This window comes from Betta splendens, chromosome 16 (assembly GCF_900634795.4).
Source record: "Betta splendens chromosome 16, fBetSpl5.4, whole genome shotgun sequence".
NCBI classification, from domain to species: Eukaryota; Metazoa; Chordata; class Actinopteri; order Anabantiformes; family Osphronemidae; genus Betta; species Betta splendens.
In genome coordinates this window covers 2,791,203-2,809,373 of record NC_040896.2, presented here as the reverse complement: position 1 = coordinate 2,809,373, position 18,171 = coordinate 2,791,203, and the positions used below count along the sequence as shown (strand labels likewise).

General features: G+C 42.7%; 1 long non-coding RNA gene across 1 annotated transcript; it reads left to right on the top strand.

The window, feature by feature from the left end:
* The first annotated feature begins 2,489 nt into the window (after positions 1 to 2,489).
* LOC129603204 (uncharacterized) lies at positions 2,490 to 4,918 on the top strand. Its single transcript, XR_008692915.1, has 3 exons — positions 2,490 to 3,323; positions 4,278 to 4,379; positions 4,617 to 4,918. It is a non-coding gene; the product is annotated as an uncharacterized LOC129603204 (long non-coding RNA).
* The last annotated feature ends 13,253 nt before the right edge of the window (positions 4,919 to 18,171 follow it).

Sequence of the window (18,171 nt, the reverse complement as noted above, 5' to 3'; positions counted from 1 at the left end):
ATCCACCGATCCAGAGTCAGATGTGGGCGGAGCTATGCGTAATGTTAGATGTGTTTGAGTCCGCGTCACTGATCTAGGATAATAGGGGGTGGAGTCTACTTAAATATTCAGTTCATTTAACATTTACATTTAACATTTACATTTAGACTTTTGCACATTTAACTAAATGTGAGAAAACATGTTGTGTCATCTAGTTAAATGTGAGAAAACTAGTTATAGGTGCTCCTTTTACATTCGGCACCCCATAGATTGCGGAGGGGACCAGAGCTGTGTGTCCTGATCAACTGAAAGCTGTGTCCCAAGCACCCAAACCGACCACAGTCCGAGAGATATTGACATTTTTAGGGCTGACGGGGTATAGCGCTGAGTGGATTGATGGTTACTCTACAGTTGTACAGCCTTTAAGAGACATGGTAAAAGCAAAAGGGGCAGGCAATTTGCGAGCACCACTCTCATGGACCCCAGGGGTCACATGGCATTTGAGACTGTTAAAATTTTGCTGCAGCAGGCTCCGGCCTTGGCTCTCCCAGACTATGAGGAAACATTTTTGTTGTATGTTTCTTGTCGACAGGAGCATGCGTGTGGTGTGTTGGCACAGAGGACTGGAGTTGGATTTAATGCTCAGCCCATAGCGTATTATTCTTTGTCTTTGACCCCTGTGGAGCTGGGTCTGCCAACCTGTTATCGGCACCTAGCTGCTGCTAATTTGATATATGAGAAAGCCTCAGCTTTGAGCATGGGCTAACCCATTGGAATTTTTGTCTCATCACAAACTTGTCAATTTGATTGAAAGAGGCAAATTTGTGATAACTGCACCACGCCTCACTGATTATCAGACTCCTCGAATATCCAGATGTGACAATTCGTGTCTGCAAGGTGAAGAATCCAGCAGATGCCATTCCGCTGCCCCATGAGGGGGAATAACATGAATGCGTAGCGGAAGTTGAGAGGTATGCTAAGCTACGCTCTGACTTGAGTGCCACTCCGAGTAGACATGACTCTGTTTGTTGATGGATCTTGCTATAGGCAGGGTCAGGAGCTTAAAGCAGGGTTTGCAGTAGTGCAAGAGAAGGATGGAAATATGGAGGTGATGACCGCTCAGGAGTGCACACAGCCTTGTTCTGCTCAACTCAGAGCTGAAAGCTTTGACAGCTGCTTGTGATTTAGCAACAGGCAAGCGAGCCAACATATACATAGACTCAGCGTTTATGCATGGTGTGTGTCACTTGTTTGGAGCAGCCTGGAAAGGCAGAGGTTTTAAGAAGACTGGTGGGTTTCCAGTGACACATGGTGAGCAAATAAAACAATTGCTGCTAGCAATGATGAAGCCAGCAGCTCTGGCCATCATTAAGTGTACAGCACATAAAGGAGACGATTCACTAATTACACAAAGAAATGCTGCTGCAGACAGAGCAGCAAAGACCGCAGCTAATGCTGAAGCTACAGTCCTTCTAGTAGTTCATGCACCTGATAACGAAGATCAAATAACATCTAAAGACTTGTGTTTATTACAGGAAGAGGCGTCAGATGCTGAATGGCAGCTCTGGGTTGAGAGAGGGGCTGCAAGAAGAGCAGACGGATTGTGGCGAAATCACAAGGGACTCTTAATAGCCCCTAGTGGACTGTTGTCAGTGCTAATACATGAAGCTCATGGTTTTAGCCACAAATCCAGAGGTGAATTAGTAAGGCGGATCAAAGAGTGGAACTTCTGGGCTCCCAAGATTTATCAGTATGTTGACGAGACATTAAGCCGATGTGAAACCTGCCTTAAATGTAACATCAGGCGGGGAACGGTGCCCCCAGCGGGACACCTGCCAATTCCTGATGGTCCGTTCAAACATCTAACCTTAGACTTTGTCGATATGATACGGCCAGTGCAAGGTAAACATTACCTCCTGGTTGTAATTGATCGATTTAGCCGATGGGTGGAGGCCACACCTTCAAAACATAAAACAGCTGACACAGTGGCAAGATTTTTGTGTTGAGAAGTTATTCCAAGATTTGGCATTCCTTTAAAAATCAGTTCAGATAACGGGAAAGAATTTGTAGATAAAACAGTGAAGTGTGTTTTGCAGAAACTAGGAATAAAGCAGAGGTATAGCAGTGTTTACTGTCCCACCTCACAGTCAGACATTGAAAGGTGTAATGGGATTCTGAAAAACAAACTGCTGAAGATCTGTATGTCTACCGGTCTGAACTGGATAGTCGCTTTACCGCTTGCTCTCATGGCTTGAAGAGCAAGTGCTCACAGAACACTAAAACTAACACCGCATGATGCTTGGCTTGGTCGACCAATGCCTGTTCCAGCCTATCGAGCCATAAAAGGTCCATCCGGGGACATTTTGACAAATGACATGAAATCTTATGTGAAACAAATGAATAATATCCACAGGAGTATATCCTCCCGTGTTGTCTCGTTACAGGCAAAGGAAACGCAGGACGATCCGGAGCCTAAAGTGTAGCCAGGTGACCTGGTGTACGTCAAAGTGTTCAGGAGAAAGTGGGACCACGCTTGAGGTGGTCAGAGCAACCTCAAGAGCAGTACAAGTTGAAGGGTCTCCCACCTGGTATCATTTAAACCACTGTATTAAAGCACCAGAGGGGGAAACAGTGTCAGTGACCAAAAAAGAGGAGGATGAGTGGTCCGGAGAAGAAAAGGACAGTGATCCTAGTCCTCCTGCTACTGGTGGGGACACTAGAGGTGGTGCAGCGATGCCTCAGACCACCCGTGTCCTCGAAAGCAGGGGAACATTTAAAGGGCTCATATCATGCAAAATCCACTTTTTAGACATTTTGGAGCGTTCCTATGACTCTATGGGTCACATATACACACACTGAGCACGGTAGAAATGCATTTCCTGCTTTTTTCACATTTTGAAAACGTAAATTTTCTCATCCAATGGAGAGAGATATCTACTGTTCTGAGGCCGTTCCCCAGGTTTCGTCATTCTGGTTGAAAGTTCTCCCTGCAAATCCTGAACCACCACCCCCACAATGATCCCGAACCAAAACTGGACTTCCGCCATTTCCCCCCTCTCACTCACCGTGAAAAGACGAACACGGCAGCGTCCAAGTCCTCCCATAGAAATAGTTCGGTTCTTAGGTGTTCTAACCAACACCAAAGTCTATTCACTTTACCAAGGGATCAACAAGTGAGGATTTGTGGGTCACTTTTATTTTTAACGGACCGGTGCCAGAAACACTGCCTCAGCATTTATACGTATGTGCATTTCAAACAAGGGTGCGTACAATGCTGGATTTGTTTCACGGCTCCTGTTGGAAAAAAAGGACCTATTCCTAAAGTCCGTCATCCACTCACTGCAGTAAGTACATGCTTGATATTTATAATGTTTTAAAATGTTAGTTTGTCCATTTAAAATGTAGTAACCTATGTGTGAGGCAAGTTACTAGCTAGCTATGCTAACGGCTACAGCAAGTTGAGCCTTTGTCCCCTTCAAATGTGCTCATGTGGGCTCCTGCAGCCACACACCTGTGTGGAGAAAAGCTAATGACTAACGGCATCGAGCGGCTACAGGCAGGGAGCGGTGGGTCTAGTGTCTGTCCTTTTTCTGTAATCACATACACCTGCGGGGAACAGCTGATCGTTATAGCCCTTCCAGCGGCGACAGACAGGAAGCAGTGGATCTAGCTCGCTGTAGTAATTTGTGCTTGATACTTGTGATATCTAAATATGTTAGTTGGGTCTGTTTAAAATGCAGTAACCCACATGTGAGACAAGCTAATCGCTAGCGTTGCTAATGGCTACAGTGAGTCAACCGAGCCTTTGTCCCTTTCAAATGTGCTACTCTGAGTTGGTGCAATCACACACCTGTGTGGGGAACAGCTAATAGCGATGGGCCTTCGATCGGCGACAGGCAGGAAACGGTGGATCGAGCTTTTGTCCTGTTGACGTGCTGCCGCTCCTGTTTGTGTTGCGTTAGCCGTTAGCATGCCTTTAGGCCTTTGCACTTCAGAGCTACAGCTGGTCGATCGCTACAAAAAGAACCTGCAGATGAACGCGGTTATGTTTATTACCCCGTCCTGTGTCACAGCCTAAATCAACATGTGATTTGGGGTTATGTCATTGTTCTATCAAATTCTAACATGATTAGTTGGAATGATTACTGTGTTGTGTTTCAAGCTTAGTTGCTAATTAGTCACATCTCTACAATACCTGCTGCTTATCTGGTCAGTTACCTATAGCTTGTACCATAGCCATTATATTTGTAGGACCAATACAATTTACAGTAAATGTAACAGTCTTTTCTATACTGTAGGAGGGCAAATCCCAGTTGCCCACATGCAAGGAGGCTGTCAAACAGAGAAATCACTGCAGACTGTTGGTACACGGACATCTGCTGCCCAGCTCAGGAGTAAAGGTATGTAAGTTTGTATGTACCAACAGTAAGATAGGTAATAGAAGATTTTAATTGGTATATACTGTTTAGATTTTATATTTGAATTGTAACAACTGTTTATCTGTTGTTTTAGCACAGACAGGCCTGTCCTCTTGTTTGGTTTCATTTTTTGTCTGGTATTGTGTGTTCCTACAATAGAGGTAAGGTTTTGACCTACATAATAATGAACATTTCACTAATCTACAATTCTGATTGCAGTACCTTTTGTTTTGATGAGGTGATGGTGAGGACAGCCACAGCTTCCATCTGGTAGAGGACTGCTTCCGCTCAGTCTTCCAAATAGTGATGAGAACAAGGATCACCACATCTCCCTGTTTACCCTACTTTCATGCATTTCGTCTGCAGGGCCCTGCAAAAGCTTCTGACCTCAAACCCCCAGACCTCTTAATTAACTCAGTAACCTATACATTGCACATTGGAGTGTGAAGGTAACAGTTTGTTCTAGCTTTGGAGTAGTGGTGTATTTTTTTGGTTTACAATAAAGTTGGCTTTAACTATTATGTATTTCACTAAACTCTGTTTCTGAAGGTAAAACACTTTTATTTAGGAAATCATAGTATTGAAATTACATGTTTTTCTCTTTCTAATATGGTAAGCTATAAAGTTGAAGCGGCCATAAATAAAACGCATATAAATTATATATAAAGTTAAAAAAATTCTTAATGAGTGTTGCACTCACAAAAAACACATTTTTACTCAAACGGTAAAGGAGTTATTCTACAGGTGGTCTACATCAATCATACTATGAGTGTTTTAGTGTTTTATCCATCAGGAAACTGCCTTCATCTACAACCCAAGCATGAAGAGATGGCAACTCAGATTCTTCACCCCAGGAATCCTCAGCACCAGCTCACTAGCCTCTGTAGACTAGATACCTGTAACAACTTTAGATACAGAGACATATTACTGTCAAATTTATCATGAATGACAAAAAACATAATTAAAAGCAGTAAAAATACGTTAGGTCAATATATAATTTGAACCAATGCTTTTTGTTCCCAGGTAGGTCATGCAGTGATTGCTCTAAATATTAATGCACATTTTTTAAATAAAATTGTCAGAGCAGCAGCACAAGTAAGACAAAACAGTGAAATGTGTAAATGTAAAATGTATTTATATTATTTCAGCTATGCTCTCAAATTTATTTGAATAATGTAAGCTAAAGTAGTGTTATCTATTAACGAGAGTTTTCCAGGTAAGTCGTGTTGTGAATATTCAAGCTGCACACGCCATTTAGCATAAGCATTAGCAACCGCTAGTCACTTTGCAAATTACATAAATCAATTAAATTAAAGTAAATGCGACATTACCAATGAGACACATCTTGCATCAGCCGAAATGTGGCGACTTCAACAGCCTCCTCTTCAGCTTCAGGGTCAGATTCGGGATCGTAGACGTATGGTTCTACAACGCTACGAATCAGCTGACTAATGTCGTGCAGTCCTGTAGTGGGTCTTCTTCTGTGGAGGATTGCGGTGGATTGCATTCTCAATGTCGCACTAGTGCCACCTATTGTATCGTAACCGTGCGGTGGCTCGTATCCATGGAGCCAATTTAAAAAAAAAAACAACAACAAAAAAGGTATGCGCTTCCGCACAGAGGTGTGGTGAGCAGCTTCGCTTGTGACACGCCCAGAAAACACAGCGTTTGCTGATGGGGAGTGAGAACCACATATTGACAGGGGCAGTGTGGACGATCTAAAGGGTTTTATGGGATGAAAATTTACAGAGACCTTACTGAGACAATAAAGTCTAATATTTTTTAGAATGAAAAGTATGATATGACTCCTTTAAGACTTAGGAGAGACGCAAACGGGTCAGTAGGGGCTAAGAGTAGCGTAGGCAGACGTAGAGGGAGCGTATAAAGTATGGCTGGGGGCTGGAAACAGGGGCTGATTAAAGTGGGGATAATGATTACTGTAGGAGTAGTTGTGCTAGGACTCATCTTTTGTTGTTGCATTCCTTGTCTGGGGTCACTAGCGCTTAGAGGAGTAACCAGGCAGACGATGCAGATGGCAGTTATTAAGCAGAGAGTGAAAAGCAGTCAAAGTAGTATAGGTAGCGAGGGAGGTGACCTCTTTCCAGTTCCTGACTGGATCCATATCGGGCCCGAGAAGGGGGAGGAGGAGGAGGCGAATGAGGACGGTGCCACCCCATCAGCGTAAGGCCAGAGAGAAAGACTGGAGACGGCCTGATATGCACCACATCTATCTATGCCCATATATGCTACACACATTTAAAGGCACACTTCTGTTACTTAAAGTGACACAGATTATCTACATCCTTCATGTACTCACATTGTTCATGTACTGCATTCACGTTCTTGTAACCAGAAAAATGACACATGTATGCTCTGGTGTGTAGTATTGTTTGCCACAATGTATCTGAATTAATCTGACACTATATAGCAGAAGTTTGTACCACATGACAAATGTTTTTTGTGTTGTTTTAAGGTGGGGGACCGGATTCACCTGAAAAGGCAGTCCTCTAAACTAATTTGGGCGTGAAATAAAGCAGGTGGTTTAAATTGCATAGTTTCACTTAGCATCATTGCGGTTACCACGCTAAGGATAAAATAACAAGAGGGTAAGGAGTTTCTGTTCAAACTAGTTGTCCAATGGTCATTTACAGAGGCAGCCGGTAAAAGTGTCTACCCCCACCGTGTTTGGGTTTCAAATCTGCCGCGTCAGTGCCGGGTTTGTACTGCGGGAGGAGTGTGTTACGTCCTTCTGGCCTGTAGGTGGCGATTGACTCCCACTTTTGGTCCTGAAACATCGTAGTTGCTTACATCATATAGGCTCTTGTAGAACGACCAATGATCAGGTCTTTGGTGGCCTAGTGGTTAACGTGCATGGCCACAACGTTTTTTTTTTGTCCGGGGTTCGAGTCTGAGTGGAAGCAGTTTTTTTATTTTAATTATTGGAAAAACAGCGTCTCATCATCATCATGTGATCACGAGATGACAACGTTGTATTACTTAGTGCATGAATCGCCAAGACCATGAACCGCTGGTCGCGTTATAGTATGAAGTTATGAACGTAAGTAAATTATGGCAAATTATGGCAGTTTAAAACCGAAAATAGGAAGCTGAACGGTGCGCCCTCCCGCGTGCAGCGTTCGATTTATGGCAGACAAGCTACTGTAACCCTGATTTCTTGCTGTTGGTACGGGCAATTTTCTTTACGTGGAATGCTTCTTTAATGCACCACACGGCAAGACAGTACGGCACATGTACACTTTTGTCTTTACGCCGCGCTTATCCAACGCGCGTCACATTTTCTTGTCCCCCGTCAACAAGGACAGGTAGGAACTAATGTTGATGACAAATAAAATCACAGTAGCTGAAATGTCACGTTTCCCAAACATAAAATAAAAAAAATAAAAAGGAAAACTAACTAAGGTTACACTACTACAATTTAAAAAAGTGAATAAGGATGATCTAGACCAGAGGTCTGCCACCGGTAACACCCACGTTTTCAATGAAAAAAACAAACACTGGGAGCCGCGGAGGGCGGCAATATTTTATTATTTGAGAACATTCAACATTTGTTTTTTAATCCAAAGAAGACATAAAAGTCGGGGCTCAGAGATCTAACCGATGCTAAAACATTGTCAAGGCATCGACAAGGACGGCTAACTCGCTTTTCCCTGCTTCAAACAGCTGTTTTAACTGAGAGCAACCTGTGCGGCATCACCGGTCAATCTGTAAACGTATTAATTTTTTTTGTAAATAAAAATAATGTTTGCCCTGTTCAAACCTGCATGGGGAATTCTGAAAGCGGCTGAGCAACTTCGTAGGAACACATTTCATATGGTACAGGTGAAAGGGAGACTAACAACACAACGCAGCCGAGGCTGTAGCAGCAGAGAAACGCAGATCTTTGTCCTGCGTGTTGATGAGCGTTTCCCCTTCCCCCAGTGTCACCGCTCTGGGACGTGGATGGCCACGCCCACTTTCATTCAACAGACGGACATGAAAGAGGGAATAACGAAATAAACAGCTGGTTAACTTTGTAGGAACACGGCTGTAGCTCTGCAATGACTTTATGTGGTACAGGTGAAAGGAGTAATAACGAAATAAACAGCTGGTTAACTTCGTAGGAACACCTTGTAGTAGGAACTGGTATATTTAGAAAACCCAGTAGTCCTAGTGTTAAGGTGTGTGAACTGGGGAGGAGACGGCAGCAGCGACTGAAGAGCGACTGAATAGAGTTGATGTCTTCCCCGCTGACAGGCGCATTCATTTGATAATGCACGTACCTTGGCTGACAGTTCAGTCAAAAACCATACTGAATCTTTATTAAACCGTCCCTGAATAACAAATATCAACTGCAGTTTCTTCCTTGATTATCCATGATTATTATGAAAGAAGCGCAAATCTTCGCCAGTCCAAATTGTGCAATTAATACTGTGTTTACAATAAAGGTAATAAATAATAATATTAGTATTTTCATTTTAAAAAGCACTGCATATTTTAAACGAATGTCGAAGTGCTACAAATAATTTAGATCAGAAAGCTACGATAAATACATACGTTTATTTTTGCAGAGTAAACGTATGTAGAACAAACTACTTGCTGCATTAATGAGTCTTAGACCTGCAGCTGATCACGTCGCCCGATGCTGCCCTGTCTCACACGGAGCTTTGTCTGGAGCTGAAGTATTTCTCACCTGCTGATCGAGTAGTAGCAACACATTAGCATGTCTATGCGGCTCTACAAAGGAGGGGGAGGGGTGTGTAGATTTCCTTTGCGACTGTGAGCAAACGTGAGACAAGCAAAAGCTTGGTCGAACTCAGATCCAAGTCATCTGAGTATGAAACACATCACATTTCATTCGATCTCGTGTTTCATTCGAGCGGCAGTCAGGAGCTCTCTGCTACGACTGCTGCCCCGCGACCCGTCCACGGATGAGCTTCCATTAAAAATTAAAAGCAGAGGTTTTTTGTTTTTCGTTTTTCTCTAAACGAAAAAAACAGCTTAAAATTCAAGTCCGTGTGTTTTTGTTAAAAAATATTTTTGTTCAGTTTATTGGTTTGTAATGCGGTGCTTTTATTCAGGATAGATAGACGGATGGGAAATCAAAGTTTTGAAACGTACACGGGCCGAATAAGTCACATCAGCCACTCATTCAGTCGCTACATTTAGTGCGCCACTCCCCCGTTCCTCTCGTAGCCCGCATTTGCACATCCATACATTTGTGTATTGGTCACTCTCTGTCTGGACACGTGACTCCGAAACACGTCACGTGTTTGTGTAAGAGATTGATGTCTCCACCAAATTATAAGCAAAGGTAACGAGAGAACGACTTTTTGTTTTCCGTTTGTCTCTAAACAATAAAACATATTAACTCCAATTCCGTGTCTTTTTGTAAAAAACAAATATTTTTGCCTGTTTTATTTGTTTGTAAGACGGTGCTTTGATTAAAATCCGTTTGCCGCTCATCGAAAGAGAAACGAAAACGCCGGTGAAAGTGGCTGGATGGACGGATGGGAAATGAAAATGTAGAAACGTACACGGGTCGAATAAGTCTCTCAGCCTCAGTTACAATGACACGCACAGTCAAAACAAGTCAAACTGCAGTTCTGCAGACACAGAGTAAACGCGTAGGAACAAACATGTTGCTGTAATGCGTCGCTGTAGATCTGCTGATTTCTGGCGTCCTGTCAAAATTACGACCGACAACTGCTGTAAAACAAATTCCTATGATTATTACGGTTATTTACGTAAAATCTACGACTATTGGAAAACATTCATTAACAAGTTGTGGAAGTTTAAAACCTAAATAAGCGGCTGTAGTCGCAGATGGACTGCGCTCTACGTCTTTACTTGCGCATTCAATTATATTAATTAAACCGCGACGCATAATCATGGTATTATGTGAAGCCAATATGTTGTATCGGATGTTAGAGCGGTGGGTGTGTACATATTTTTAAGAGACGCCTTCTATTTAAAGACACGAAAAAGCTGAGGAGAATGAAAACAAGAATGTGTTGCTGCTGTGGCGCTGCCTGTTTTAAACCACACAGAACAATTATAACTTCGCAGTGAACAGAAAATAACTAAGCCATCAACAAGTTGTTGCCCTTCACACTCCCCATGTTTTAGCACACAACAGATACTTAGTAGTAAAATAGGTCTGGTGTAATATATGTGTGCTACAGGTAGAAATGAACAGTCGGACCTCAGTTACGCTGTAGTGCTTTGGAGGCTTCTAATCAACGCTGCGCCACCTGGTGGTTAAAACGAGACTAGCGTCCTGATTTTTTCCAGCCAGCTGCAGGATTAAAAATCTTTAGTCAGCGACGCACTCGCTGCGCCGTGGCGACGCGGCGGTACTGCAGTAAAAACCCTAGTCACTTTGAACCGCTGCCACTGTAGTAGCCAGCTGAATAGACACAACAGGTTAATTGGCTTTCGCTTTAATGGACATTTATCTGTCCATTGAGGGGGAAGTTTGTAGTAAATTTGATCATTGCTTATGAGAGAAATACAGAGAGTAGATGGGTTCATGTGTGTCCTCGGTGACTGGGGTTAAAGAGTTTGCTTAAACTGGGTCCGCAGAGTCTGGTGTTGCCTAACAATGAGCTGTTATTAAGGAAACACTCAAAATGTCACGCCGACCTGGGAAAGAAGCTAGGAGGTTTATGGTGGGCCAGATGGATCCTGGAGCTGGACAGATAACACGGCCCAGCGCCAGGACCTTCCAAGTAGCCGAGAAAAACATCTAAACGTCCTTATTTGGACATGTGAAAAGATCTTAGGTGGTGGTTAAAAGCAGGCCTTCACAGGCTGGGGTTTTCAGAGCGCTTCGCAGAGGGTCCGCTGGTAGCACACAGCTGACCTTTTCCGACCTCTCAGTTCTCTCTGCAGAGGAACAAGCAGGTGAATTCGGTCTCTGCCTCTCTTGCTATTACTCTTATGTAATCATTATCTGATTGTTTTAATTTGTCATATATAATAAACCTGTATGATATTGATTTAAACTTTAAAGTTGAGTCCGTGTGAAATCTCTGCCTTGGTTGAAGCAACGAAAATACACACCACAGACAAATAATGTCCAAGACAACAACAAGTAACAAGTTGGCAGCTAATAAGTCTGACTTTACGTGTACACTGAGTTTAACACTAAAATTGTCCAATTTGTCAGCCCAGCAGAAGGTGCTAAGGCACACACACAACTCTTATTTTGAACATTTTAACCTTTTAAGCTGCTATACAGTATATGTATTCACACATATAAAGGCAGAACACTCCTCGCCTGGTACAATAAAATTGCACCACTATAACTACTGACTTCATTAAATACAGAACAAGCAAAGCAATGCAAACAGTCTATGTCACTTGTTCTCTGATAACATAACCATTTGCGAGATTGGCTTTAGAAACACTTTTACTACTACATCTTTTATGGTTCATATTTCTGCCTTGCGGACTTTGTTGTCACTGCTAGGGAATATCTTTATCACATGTCCCACCGACCAGTCATTCCTGTGGGCCTGGCTATCCATGAGCAAAACAACATCTCCTTCCTTGATGTTGGGTTTGTCCATCGTCCACTTTCTGTGACCTTAAAGAGTAATCAGGAATTCCGCTCTCCATATTTTCCAGAAGGTGTCTGCGAGACAATGGACTTGTTTCCACTGGTTTACATGGAGGTCTGTTTGTGCAAATTGAATTTCCATGTGCAACTGGTCTCCTGAAGGTAGTTGTGAAATGTAAAGCTTTTGTGATCTAATTGTAATTTTTTACATGCCCCAATAAAATTAGTTCCTCTATCTGATCTCAGTAGTTTTGCAGGCCCACGTACACACCACCTCTAGTGCGACGTGTCATCACCATCCACGGACCAAAGACATCCAGCCCAACACTTGTAAAGGGTGGCCTTGGTGAGAGTTTGTCAGTAGGCAGGTTTGCCATCTTTTGGATCTGCATGGTCCCTCTAAGTCTGCGACAGATGACACACTTGTACATAAATGGTGTGACTAAGCGTTTGCATCCAATGATCCAGAATCTTGCTGCTCTGACTGCTCCTTTTGTGATGTACTACTTTCTCATGGTAGTATCTGACTAACGGAGTAGCGATGTGATGGGTACTAGGAATTATTAGTGGGTTTTCTTCTTTGGTCATGTTTGCTGAAGTCAGATGACCCCCAACCCTAAGTAACCTTCTTCATCCACGACAGGGTTGATTTGTGTGAGAAAGCTTTGTTTTGGTAGTGGCATACTAATTGTGAGACAGTTATACTCCTCTTTGAATATTTCCTTTTGCACTGCATGAATAATTAAAGTTTTTGCCCTGGAGAGCTCATCTGGAGTGCTTCTTTCTTTGTAACACCTCCATCCTTTGCATTTTGACATATTTGAGGACTTGAATGATGCAGCAACTCAACTGAGTGTTGCTATGGTTCGACACAATGTCATCCAATGTGAAAATCTTTCAAAACGCTTTAACTTTAGCATGGGTTCTGAGGTCTTAGAGAGCGGAGTTTTAACAGCAAGCTGTATTTCCACATCTGCATCAGGCTCAATGAGATTAAAAATCTTCGACTGTGGTGCCTCTGGGTTGTACTGCTTTAAGAATGGCGGTCCAGAAAACCAGCTTGTGTGTTTTAATTCAGAAGCATGCATGAGCCTGGTGGCATGATCTGCAGGGTTATTTTCTGTTAAGACAAAATGCCATTGTTCAGGACGTGTAGACTTGTGAATGCGAGCCACTCAATTAGCAATATATGTGTGAAACCTTCTGGAAGGTTTCTTGTCCAGTGTCTTCCTGAGAGAAATAAGGCGCTTGAGTGCTTGTTCTCTGTTGCTTGGGAGATGTGGTCTGGGTGAACAAAATGGTAATGGAGCTACCCAGCTGTTTGCTTGATCTTGATACACTGATTCATTCATGATATTGAGAAATGTTTGGTCATATACTGACATAGCTGGCTTGTCATTATCCTGTGTTTTGTCAAATACTGCACATCCTAGTGTGTCCAAATGTCTGCCAGCATAAACATCCTGAATACACAAGACTGAATAAGGACTGAGATCTGATGTGTTGGTAAACACCTCCTTCACCTGTATTCTACTTGAGCATGGACTGAGACTGTGTTTTCAGGACACTGACATCTGTTGGCCTGTGTGCTGTTCCTAAGCAGACATCACCTATGTACAACAACCCACCCCAAATCCAGTCATTGTGCCCTTACCTTGTGTACTCGAAGGATGTCTCTACCCTAGTGCAGGAGGATAGGAGTGCTGAGATCCACAGGAGGTATCCTGTCCGCAACACGTCGTAAGTGTGGGTGATGCTGTGCCACCTGAGGTGCACAGCATGATCATCTGGGATCATGTCACACTCTATTAATTGAGGAACAGGAAGTTTCACTTTGCCATCTACCGATTTAATCATAAAGCCTGTAGCCCTTCTGCCAGCAGCCTTTGTTGGTCCTGAGCAGGTTTTGATCGTGTATGGATTTGCTGTTGTAGTAATGTTGAAAAGATGAAAAAACTGAGACTTGACTAGTGACCTGTTACTCTGTTCGTCCAGCACTGCATACATTCTATGTGCTTTTTCCCCTTGTCTAGCTGTATATACCATTACTGGGCTGTTTTGAGTAGTGTCCACTTGCCTTTCCACACACCTTGGTACATTTAGATGTAACTGGGGTAGATTTTTCCTTTGACTCCTTGCCATCATCTTTTTCCTTATCTTGTTCGTCTGTCAAGGAAGGTGGAGGTCCAAGGTGTAGTGCTGAAATGTGCTTTTCACTTTCACACTCCATACATTTAACTGCTACTCTACAGGCTTTAGCCAAATGTTCTGTTGATCCACAACACCTATAACATACTGTATATGCTGCTCTTTTAGGAATAGGTTTCGTTCCTCTATAGGCTTAGCTCTGAACCTTTTACATTGGGAAAGGTTCAGAGCTTAGGATGGGGCTTTCTATGTATAGGGCATTGTTTGTTGGGACTTTCTATTACCTTTTTGGATGTACTTTGAAAGGCAAAAGACTCTTTTGGAACATCTGTTTTGTGCACATTTACATTTCTTACTTCTGCCTGATGTCTTACAAAGCTAGAAAAGTAACTAAAAGGGGGAAATGCAATGCCATAATCTTCTTTGTACTTGGATCCAACTACAATCCATTTTTCCTGCAAACTGTAGGGTAACGTCTCCACAATTGGATTCACTCCATGTGCTGTTTCCAAATGTGACAATCCTGGTACAGTAGGTAGCCACCTACTTTTGCACACTGTATGTTCTGCAGAACTCTCTTGGCTAGCTAGCTCTCTTAGCTTGACACTGTCTCTGTTGGTGAGTTTAGGAAAATCATCAACTTCAGCAATGCATGTTCAACTACTTCTAGCGCACCATAGCACTCTTCTAATCTTTGCCAAACTAGGAGCAGTGCTGCTGTGACGTTGAACACATGTACAGACTGAATTCTCCTTGCCTGATCTGCTGATTCCACGCCAAGCCATTTTATCATCAGATCCAAGTCTTTCCAGGCTGAAAGGTTAAGGTCCTTTATGACACCTTGAAATGACACTTTCCATGCCCAGTAATTCTCTGGCCTGTCATCAAACTTCATAAGCCCTTCACTCAACATATCCCACCTAATTAAATAGTTTGTCACATCCTGCACACCTTGTGAATTAAATGAAGACTCCTTTACTGGATAGAACGTCTTTCCTGCGAAACCTGCTGAGAACTTTTCAAACTCCTTCTTTGATTGTTCAGGCTTTACGTTAGCGTTTTCTAATTTTGCCACATTTTTTCCATAAGAGCGAACGGCTACTTCACTTGCATCACGTACCGTTTCAAGTTTTGTGGTGCATTGATCCTGGATGGACTTTTCTCCGAGTATGATTTAGAATGTTGTCGGATGTATTCAGCTGTGCGCTCAGCTGCATTGCTGAGTAAGTCCAGTAACTCCTGGCGAAGTTCACTCTTAGCTAATCCTCAAGCTAATCCTTTGTCGTCCTCGTAGGCCGCAGCTTCAGCAGTTGCAGCTGCAACAGCTTTCTGGCTCTGTAGTACAAGGAGGTTTGCTTTAAGTTCAGCTTTTTGCTTAATAATGGCTCTTCTTTTTCCATGTATGCCACTTTTGCGTGTGCAGCTTCCGCTTTAGCGCAAGCTTCTCTGGCCTTGGAGCTGACTGAGGAGAGTTGACTTGACTGCCTTGACGAACGGGAATGCACCGGCGATGCGCTGTTGTCAGTCTTCTCGCGGGGCTCTCGCTCCGACACTGGCTTGTACTGCTTGCCTATCCTAAGACTCAGTTTGTTGTTTACTGTGCCCACTGTGCAGTTGTCTTTTTACTATGCTGTCCTGACAGAGCTAAGCGACGCTCAAGCTTAACAGCTAGCTCAACAGTGACCAGGAGATTCAATAAAGACAAGGCGTTGACTTTTCTTGTTCTTTACTTTCGTTCCTACTTCTTCTACTGTAAAACTGAACACAAATTCAGACAGGTATTACATTACAATTACGTACAGACATAGCTGAAGTGATAAGAAGCTACTTACAGACAAATAATGTGTCCAACTGGAGGATGATATTAGGAAGGCCCAGGTAGATGTAGATGTTGTAGCAGTGTTTTTGTAATGGAAAAATTGTGCCTTTGTGCTATTTATTTGTGTGCTGGTTAGGTGCAATACTGAACTGACCATTCTTACACAAACAACTAATCTCTTGTGCCCTGTCGTACATCAAGTCTAAACATCTGATGTTCCATTTGACTGACTAATAATTTATGATATATGTTTCTCTTTTACACCCGGACTCTGGCTCCATTCTATCTGACTCCCCACCAGACCCAAGGCTGTTAAAGCGAATGCATCTTGTCTTGGAAGCTTGGTGTTCCTTCCTTTGGATAACAAGACATGATGATGCAGAAGTGAGAATGTTTGCATTCTCACTCACAGCGAGATAAGGTGGCACAAAAATTCCATTGCTACAGAAAGACATTCCACCAGAGCCAGAGAAAGGGGTTAAAAGACAGAAGCAACTTGAGGATCACACCTTCTGCTTTTTATTTGCTTTCCCCATTATTTTTATTTTCTTTATTATTTCAATAAATCGCACAAAAGGACAACTCTCTCATCTGCTTCTTTATGGGAAATTTCCAAAACAGAAATTGGCGTCTACGAACAGGATCCGCTGCAGGTCGTCTGGACGGTGTGACCAGGGACGATAGTCCTGAGGACCAGGGTCACTCAGCCTCCAAACCTCTACAGACATTCAGAGCTGGGAGGACTGCTCACCCGTCTGGATCGCCTCTGACGAGATCCAACGTACACAAAATCCAACCTCTACTCAGCCCGGTGTGGTGGAAATTTTCCATAAAGAAGTAGATGAGAGAGAGTTGTCCTTTTGTGCGATTTATTGAAATAATAAAGAAAGAATAAAATAAAAATAGGGAAAGCAAATTAAAAAAAAAAAAAAAGAAAACCAGCTGGGGAGATCAGTGCACACACCACGGAGGTATAATGCAAAGAGCCCACGATCCTCAAGTTGCTTCTGCCTTTTAACCTTTTTCCTTGGACCTGGTGGAATCTCTTTATCACACTGTGGGTGAAGATGTTCATATTACACAGGGAATAAACAAGGCTACAGCCTTGGGTCTGGTGAGGCATCAGACAGAAAGGAGCCAGAGCCCAGGGTTAAAAGGCAGACTCAGGCCATGAACAATCGGTCACCTTGAGAGGGAGATAGATTGTCTGTCTGAGAATGTTCAGTTCTGGGTCTAATCAACAAGTACAGAATACATGGTCACTATACAGAGTCAGAAATGAACACAAAAGCATTAAAGTACAATTTTTCCATTACATTTCCCCCCTTTTGATTACCCATTAATCAAACATTAAAAGAAAAAAAATTGTCAATCGTGGCATTCATTCTATAGTAATAAAGCATTCTTTAAAAATGATTCAATAAATGTATTGCTTATAAAAATGTAAATGGCGTAGGGATAAAAGATTATGAGCTGTTTTTGTGGGTAGTTATACTAGAATAACCCTTGTGTATGAGCTTTGGAAAGACAGGGACATAAGCCTATAATCAATCAGATCACGTTCAGTCAAGCAAAAATGGGAAGAGGGTTATATGTTGATTTAAACTATTGTGGCGTCAGTCTCTGTGTCACTACCATCATCAGAGTCATCTTTGTGGTCCTCGTTATCAACGTCAACATCATCCTCTACAGAGTCAGCATCAGAATCAATGAGTGAATTGGTGTCCGGATTCCGGAATGTAGTGCATTGTGTCATTTGGTACGAAAGCGCCGCTGATATCGCGCGCATGATGAGACCCCTAATCAGAGGAATAACACAACAACCAAGCAACAGGATCACAGCCATGAAGATGATAAGCGAGACTATTGCCGACATAAAAACTGATTTCCATTTTCCAAAAGTTTGGTCTAGCCAGCGCCATCTACGCCGGAGTTTCTAGCCCATTCGTCTCTAAGACTCTCAAGGCCCTCGATAGCCTTTGTCACAGTGCCATTAGAATCAGTGTTGTGAAATTTTCTCGTTCAAAAATAGTGTGTACATGTAGTTACATGAAAACATCATATGATCAAGCCAATAATCCAAGTAACATTAAGTGAAGTCTAACACAACAAGGTTACAATTGATGTCTTGTAACAATCTTCTTCTTCTTCTTCCTGTTGAACAGTAGCGTTAGATTGTTTCCAACCTGTTTGTTGACACCTTGACAGTTCGTTGGGGTTCTTCAGGTTTTGATCAGCTGATCACA